Genomic DNA, 8,769 nt, shown 5'->3' with positions numbered 1-8,769 from the left:
GTGGTTACTTGGAACGGTTTGTCAAAGTCTGGGGCCCTTAGCACAGGGTCAGACATGAGTGTTGCCTTAAGCTGGTTAAAGGCCTTTTGACACTCATTAGTCCACTGAACTGCATTTGGCTGTTTCTTTCTGGTTAGGTCTGTCAGCGGGGCGGCGATTTGGCTGTAGTGGGGTACAAATCGCCTATAATATCCAGCCAAGCCTAAGAAGGATTGGACCTGTTTCTTAGACTTTGGAACCGGCCACTTTTGGATAGCATCCACTTTGGCCTGTATGGGATTTATAGTTCCTTGACCCACCTGGTGCCCCAGGTAAGTCACTCTGTTTTGGCCTATTTGACACTTTTTAGCCTTAACAGTTAGTCCTGCCTGCTGGATGCGCTCAAAAACTTTTTCCAGGTGCTCCATGTGCTCTGCCCATGAATCAGAAAAAATGGCCACATCATCGAGGTAGGCAACTGCAGATTCTCCCAATCCCGCTAGGAGACCATCTACAAGTCTTTGGAAGGTGGCGGGTGCATTTCGCAACCCGAAAGGGAGTACATTGAATTCATACACCCCTGCCTGGGTGACGAAGGCTGACCTTTCCTTAGCGGGTTCATCTAGTGGTACTTGCCAGTACCCCTTGGTTAAGTCTAAAGTAGAGATGAATTGGGCATGTCCCAATTTCTCCAATAGCTCATCTGTGCGTGGCATTGGATAGTTGTCAGGACGAGTTACAGCATTTAGCTTACGGTAGTCCACGCAAAAGCGTATTTCCCCATCTGGTTTGGGAACTAGAACCACTGGAGATGCCCATGCACTCTTAGAGGGGCGGATTATACCCATCTGTAGCATGTCCTGGATCTCCCTTTGTATAGCAGTTTTGGCATGAGGTGACTCCCGGTAGGGTGGGGTTCTAATAGGGTGAGCATTACCTGTGTCAATGGAGTGGTATGCCCGTTCGGTCCATCCTGGAGTGGCTGAGAAAATTGGTGCAAAGCTTGTGCACAGCTCCTTGATCTGCTGTCGCTGCAGACGTCCAAGGGTCATGGAGAGGTTCACCTCTTCCACGCCACCATCCTTTTTTCCTTCGTAGTAGACACCTTCAGGCCACTCCGCGTCATCTGTTTCCTGGGCTGTAAACTGGCAAACGTTTAATTCTCTGGAATAAAAGGGCTTAAGAGAATTAACATGGTATACTTTAGGCTTTATGTTGGAGGTGGGGGAGGTTATGAGATAGTTAACAGCTCCTAGGCGCTCCTGGACCGTGAATGGTCCTTCCCACGACGCTTCCATTTTATGGGCCTGGATTGCCTTTAAGACCATGACTTGGTCTCCTACTTTGAAGGACCGTTCTCTGGAATGTTTATCATACCAGGCCTTTTGCTCTTCCTGAGCATCCTTTAGGTTTTCTTTAGCAAGGGCCAAAGAATGTCGGAGGGTGTTTTGTAGGTTGCTTACAAAGTCTAGAATGTTTGTTCCTGGAGAAGGCGTAAACCCCTCCCATTGTTGCTTCACCAACTGTAATGGCCCCTTAACCTCACGGCCATACACAAGTTCAAATGGTGAAAACCCTAAACTGGGATGTGGTACAGCCCTGTAGGCAAAAAGCAACTGCTGCAACACTAGGTCCCAATCATTGGAGTGTTCATTTACAAATTTACGTATCATGGCCCCCAAAGTTCCATTAAACCTCTCCACCAGGCCATTGGTTTCATGGTGGTAAGGGGTGGCAACCAAGTGATTCACCCCATGAGCTTCCCACAGGTTTTCCATGGTTCCTGCCAGGAAGTTAGTTCCCGAATCTGTAAGGATGTCGGAGGGCCAACCTACCCTGGCAAAAATGTCTGTTAATGCCTGGCACACACCTTTAGCCCTGGTGTTGCTTAAGGGTACTGCTTCCGGCCATCGGGTAGCAAAATCCATGAAAGTCAGTATGTACTGCTTTCCTCTGGGTGTCTTCTTTGGGAAAGGACCCAGAATATCCACAGCTATGCGCTGAAATGGGACCTCAATTATGGGTAGTGGCTGGAGAGGGGCTTTAACCTGGTCTTGGGGTTTTCCCACTCGTTGGCACACCTCACAAGACCGGACATAATTAGCAACGTCCTTGCCCATTCCCTCCCAGTGGAAGGACTTCCCCAACCGGTCTTTGGTTCTGTTCACCCCAGAATGGCCACTGGCATGATCATGGGCTAAGCTCAAGAGCTTTACCCGATACTTAGTGGGAACTACCAACTGCCTTTGAGGATGCCAGTCTTCCTGGTGCCCACCAGAAAGAGTCTCCTTGTATAAAAGTCCTTGTTCTACAACAAACCGGGATCGGTTAGAAGAGCTGAGAGGCGGTGGGGTGCTCCGCGCCACCGCCCAAGCTTTCTGAAGGCTGTCATCTGCTTCCTGCTCGGCCTGGAACTGTTCCCTTGATGCTGGAGACATCAGTTCCTCCTTGGACTGTGGACTGGGGCTTGGTCCCTCTGGAAGCGATGCAGGTGCTGGGGCTGTTTCCATTGACTGTGAACCGCTGTCCGCTGGTGCACTATGTGGTATCTCAGGCTCTGGCTGAGCCTCTTGGGTAGGGTTATCTGCTGCTTCTGCCAGTTCAGGCTCGCTGGTGCCCTCTGGCGTTGGAGTTGTAGACGGGTTTGCAAGGGCTGGACTCAGGGCTGGCAATGGTTCTGGTGCTGGTTGCGTTGCCAGTTCCGGTTCTGGGACTGGCTTTGGCTGGGTCTCTGGGATTGGATCCACTACGGCTGTTGCAGTCGTTGGCAGAGGATCCAGTTCCACCACCTTTGTCTGGGTCTCCGGTAACACAGACGGGGCCCTGGTGGACGGCTCAGGAACAGGGATGGGGGTGAAAGCTTGCTTAGCCTGGCTGCGGGTGACTATTCCCACCCTCTTGGCTACCTTCACATGGTTGGCCAAATCTTCCCCCAGCAGCATGGGAATGGGATAATTGTCATAGACTGCAAAAGTCCACATTCCTGACCAGCCCTTGTACTGGACATGCAACGTGGCTGTAGGCAAGGTTACAGATTGTGACACGAAGGGTTGAATTGTCACTGTAGCCTCTGGGTTGATGAGTTTGGGGTCCACTAGGGATTGGTGGATAGTTGACACTTGAGCCCCAGTGTCCCTCCAAGCGGTAACCTTCCTTCCGCCCACTCTCAAGGTTTCCCTTCGCTCCGAGGGTATGAGAGAGGCATCTGGGTTTGGGGATCTTTGGTGTGATTGGGGTGTAATGAACTGTAATCGGTTGGGGTTCTTGGGGCAGTGAGCCTTTATATGTCCCAGTCCATTACATTTAAAACATCGCCCTGCTAAGGTATCACCGGGACGAGGTTGGTTGGTGGAGACTGGTGTGGTGGGGTGAGAAGGCGTCTGGGGTTTCCCTTGGGATGTGGGTGGGGCCTTGGGTTGTCCCCGGTGGTAAGGTTTTGTTTCGGCTTGCCCCTTCTGATATTCGCTCCAACTGCTACTAGTTTTTTTCTTTTCTGCCACCTCCACCCATTGGGCTCCAATCTCCCCCGCCTCAGTTACAGTTTTGGGCTTCCTATCTAGGATGTACCTTTCTATTTCCTCAGGAACACCCTCTAAAAACTGCTCCATTTTTACTAGGGAAAGCAGATCTTCCAGAGATTTAACATTTGCTCCTGATACCCAGGCATCACAATTTTTGTCAATGTGGTAGGCATGACGGGTAAATGACACATCCGGTTTCCACTTTAGGGCTCTGAACCGCCGACGGGCATGCTCGGGTGTTAGCCCCATTCTGAGTCTGGCCTTGTTTTTAAAAAGTTCATAACTGTTCATGTGTTCCTTAGGCATTTCAGCCGCCACCTCTGCTAAGGGTCCACTGAGCTGCGGCCTCAGCTCTACCATGTACTGGTCTGCAGTGATGCTGTATCCAAGGCAGGCCCTTTCAAAATTTTCTAAGAAGGCCTCAGTATCATCGCCTGCCTTGTAGATGGGGAATTTTCTGGGATGGGAAGTGGTACCTGGAGGGGGGTTGTTAGCATTGGCTGGTGCATCCTGCTTAGCCTTTGCTACTTCCAGTTCATGCTTCCTTTCTTTTTCTCTCTCCTCCATCTCTTTCTCTTTCAGCTCCATAGTTCTCTTGTGAGCCTCCTCTTTGGCTTTTTCCAGCTCCATCTCTCTTTCATGGGCCTCCTTTTTGGCTTTTTCTTCTCTTTCTCTCTGCTCTGTCTCGAGTTTTGTTAATTGAAGCAGTCTCTGATGTTTTCTTTCATTTTCTTCTGCTTCTAGTTTGGCCAGTTCTATTTTGTTAGCTACTTCTTTGGTAGTCATTTTCCTGTTTTCTTGTGCTGGGTAACCCCCTTTGCAGTTGACAAACTGGGAAGCTCTCAGCTCTGGCTGCTGCAGAGTTAACAGTAACTTTCTAACTAGCTACTCCAGAGGATGTAAAAAGAAAAAAAAAACAATTCAGCTTGTAAATACCTTTTACCAGTCATTTGCTAATTGAACCCTTCTCTTAACAAAGGACCTGTAAAAAAAACTTAACACCTCTGCCTTCAGGCAAGGAGAGATAAGATATGCATCTATCTACTTCCAGCTCGGCTTTCCAAGCAGCTAGAAGGAAAAAAAAAAAATCACTGGCTTTTGGGTTTAAAATGATCCCACCGCTATTCACCATGTCAGGACTGAGATCCCCACTTTGAACTTTAGGGTACAAATGTAGGGGCCTGCATAAAAACTTCTAAGCTTAATTACCAGCTTAGCTCTGGTTCGGCTGCCACCATTTTCAATGGATTCCCTCCCTGGGAAACCTTGAAAAACCTTCACCAAATCCCTGGTGAAAACAAATCCAACCCCTTGGATTTAAAACAAGGGGAAATTAACCATTCCCCTCCTTCCTCCCACCAACTCCTGGTGAATCAAGATCCAAAACCCCTTTGGATCTAAAACAAGGAAAAAAATCAATCAGGTTCTTAAAAAGAAGGTTTTTAATTAAAGAAAAAGGTAAAAATCATCTCTGTAAAATCAGTATGGAAATCAACCTTACAGGGTAATCAAACTTAAAGAGCTCAGAGGACTCCCCTCTAGTCTCAGGTTCAAAGTACAGCAAACAAAGAGAAACACGAGGGCGTGAAACCGTTAAGAGGTGCCCGTGGACGGTGTGAGGCCGGTAGCGGCCCCCGGCGCGCCGGGACCGGGTCTTCTTGGAGTCGGGTTGCTTGGGAATGCAGCCCAAAGCTGGTGGTAAACTCCATCTAAGGCTAAATACCGGCACGAGACCGATAGTCAACAAGTACCGTAAGGGAAAGTTGAAAAGAACTTTGAAGAGAGAGTTCAAGAGGGCGTGAAACCGTTAAGAGGTGCCCGTGGACGGTGTGAGGCCGGTAGCGGCCCCCGGCGCGCCGGGACCGGGTCTTCTTGGAGTCGGGTTGCTTGGGAATGCAGCCCAAAGCTGGTGGTAAACTCCATCTAAGGCTAAATACCGGCACGAGACCGATAGTCAACAAGTACCGTAAGGGAAAGTTGAAAAGAACTCTAGTAAAAGGTACATTTACAAGTTGAGAAAAACAAAGGAAAACTAACACGCCTTGCCTGGCTATTTACTTACAAGTTTGAAATAGGAGAGGCTTGTTTAGAAAGATGTGGAGAACCTGGATTGATGTCTGGTCCCTCTCAGTCCCCGAGAACGAACACCGTCCCAAAACAAAAAACACAAACAAAAGCCTTCCCCCCCCAAGATTTGAAAGTATCTTGTCCCCTTATTGGTCCTTTAGGTCAGATGCCAGCCAGGTAACCTGAGCTTCTTAACCCTTTACAGGGAAAAGGATTTTGGAGTCTCTGGCCAGGAGGGATTTATAGTACTGTACACAGGACAGCTATTACCCTTCCCTTTATAGTTATGACAGTCACAGATGAAAAAATATTCAGATAATCAACATTTACAGATAGGCAATGTAAGAAAAATGCTGCCTGAAAACGTATTAGCATTTGATTTAAGGCTATTTATTTTGTATATTTTGACATATGAAGTTGACAATTTGTGTTTTAATGGCTATAAGGCTTTAACATTTTGAATCTCAGTGCCTATCATAATTAAATATTGTCTGACCCGCCCCCCCAAAAAAGTTCCCACAACTGTGAAAATTTAAATCAATAAAAGTAAAAACGTCCTTGAAATCTAGAATTTTGCACAGCTGTGAACATTTAAATCAATAACAATCGAAAAAAATATTACAAATAAACATTGATATTATCCATCAAAATTATATACAAACATTTGAATTTTGCCAAGCCTACAAATAGACCATAGTTAGTGCAGAAGCTAAGGTATATAGAGACAGATTTCAGGTTAGATAAATAGTTAGATCACTACACCTGTATTATCCCTCTCTTTCTAACTATGTATATAAGTGATCTTTTATCTCAGGCTAAGATTTTTCCATTGGTGTCCAGATTCCATGGGCAGTCTTTAAATGTCACCCTCCTATGTGCACCTCCAGCCTGAGGATCCTATCCAGCATACTGGCAGAAGATTTCTGTGAGATGCCTCAGGTGGATAATTCAGAACAGAGATTTGGGGCTGATAGATCAAATGTGTTGTGCAGGTGAATGCTGAAGTTTTACACTGGCTGCCATTCAAGTCTGCCCAGACTGAATATACAAAGCTCGGTGTCCATTCTACTTCTGTTTAATGGGAATTGGGCATTCAAATGTTTTAGATGGCTTTGAAAATCTGAGATTTAATACAGACCTAAAATTGACTTCAGTGTTTTTCAGGGAGGAAGGAGAGTTCATGGAGCTATATCAATTGACACAGGCTGGAGATCTGGCCTATTTACTCTGTTGGAGCTATGGCCAATTTACAACTAATCAGGCTGACATGCAATATGATTTTCCTTCTTCTTGTGCAGATGAGACATATTGCCTGGGTAAATCACAGCAGAGTGACCAAACTCATGTTTGTCAGCTTCTCCCATCACCTCCGCCCTCAAGGGATTCTTTGTGCATTGTTCTTTCTTATCTACGCCATCACGCTGATGGGAAACAGCCTCATTATCCCCATCACAGTGCTGGACTCCGCCCTCCACATCCCCATGTATTTCTTCCTCTGGAACCTGTCCTTCCTGGAGATCTGCTATGCCTCAGCTACCCTGCCCAAGATGCTGGCCAACTTTGTCTTGGAAAAGAGGGCCATCTCCTTCACAGGTTGTGCCATCCAGATGTATTTCCTCATCTTCCTCAGGACAGCAGGCTGCTACCTGCTGGCCCCCATGGCCTACGGCCGCTACTGAGCCATCTGCTCCTCTCTGCACTACCCCATCATTATGAAACACAGAGCCTGCGCCCAGATGGTTTCTGCTTGCTGGCTCTGCGGAATCCTGATGCCCATGGGCAACATCACTTGGATCTTCCCTTTGTCCTACTGCGGACCCAACGAGATCAACCACTTCTTCTGCAACATCCACTCTGTGCTGAAGCTGGCCTGCGGGGACACCTCCAGGATAGAGGTCTCCATTTTCTTCATCAGAATGTCAATCATTATCTTCCCCTTCCTCCTGGTGCGGGTGTCTTACGCCTGCATCATCTCCACCATCCTGAAGACCACTTCCTCCGAGGAAAGGCACAAAGCTTTCCCCATCTGCTCCTCCCACCTCACCATGGTCAGCTTGTTCTATGGCTCTACCTGTGCGACGTACCTGCACCCCAAGTCCAGCCATGTAGGAGACGTGGACAGAATGGTCGGCCTGGTTTATGCCCGTCATCACCCCCATTTTAAATCCCTCGCTCTACAACCTGAGGAACAAGGATGTGAAGGAGGCTCTGAGGAGACTGAGAAGAGGAAAATATTTTCATAAACTATGGGATTGTGTTGGCTTCAGGGTGTCCAGTTGGAGTGAGTCTATTTTGAATAAAGAAACATCTCACAGATTGTAATTAGAGGTTTCGGTGCAATTGGCTGTATCAACCAGTGAGTAGGGAGTTAGGGCCAGATGTTTTTAAAAGATATTTAGGCACCTAGTGGGATTTTTAAAAAAATCATCTAGGTATCGAACACAAATGAACTTCAATGGATGTTAGGCACCAAGGGCTAGATTCATAAAGGGGCTTAGGCACCTAACAGCCACTTGAGACACCTGAATCCCAGAATCAGCCCCCCCTGGGATTCATAAAACTCCAGTTTATCTGACCCCGAACCCTGTAGGCATCTAAACTCACTCGGCACCTAGATATTGGCAGTAACAACTCCCTAGACAACTATATTTCTGCCTCTGAACATGCTCATTGCAGCCTCACTCCAGGTGTCAGAGCACCTAAGACCCAGAGTGCTGTACCAATGGGGGGAAGACAGGAATTCCTCCACCTAACTCACCTGTGGAGCCTGGCCAAGCAAATTAGCTGGCAGCTCACCTACTGGGGCATGCACCCATAGGCGATCTCCCACATAGCAGAGCCACAAGGGCAGGGGCAGGACATTCCTTGTAACTGTTAGCCCAGTGATTAGGCCCTCAGTTGAGAGGTTGGCGACCCCTCGGCTTGATGGGGTTGGGGTGGAGGGAGAAGGGATTTGAATGTGGCTGTGCTACTTGGAAGGTGAATGTCCTAGCCACTGGGCTATGGGATATTGTGGTGTGAGTCTCGCTCAGTCTCTACCATTGAAGCTGTTTCATGGTGGATTAAATAATGACAGTCATTGGGCCAGACAGAGAGAAGCATGCGAACCACTCTGCAGCCTAGTGGTTAGCGCACTTATGTTGGAGGTTCCCATCGCCCTGCTCCAATGACTTTTTTTATTCACCTTGACCACTTCCTCCTC

General features: G+C 47.8%; 1 pseudogene; it reads left to right on the top strand.

The window, feature by feature from the left end:
- Window positions 1-6,865: 6,865 nt before the first annotated feature.
- On the top strand, window positions 6,866-7,889 carry LOC128846797 (olfactory receptor 10A4-like; annotated as a pseudogene).
- Window positions 7,890-8,769: the final 880 nt, after the last annotated feature.

This window comes from Malaclemys terrapin, chromosome 12 (assembly GCF_027887155.1).
Source record: "Malaclemys terrapin pileata isolate rMalTer1 chromosome 12, rMalTer1.hap1, whole genome shotgun sequence".
NCBI lineage: Eukaryota > Metazoa > Chordata > Testudines > Emydidae > Malaclemys > Malaclemys terrapin.
This window is presented reverse-complemented; position numbering and strand designations above follow the sequence as displayed.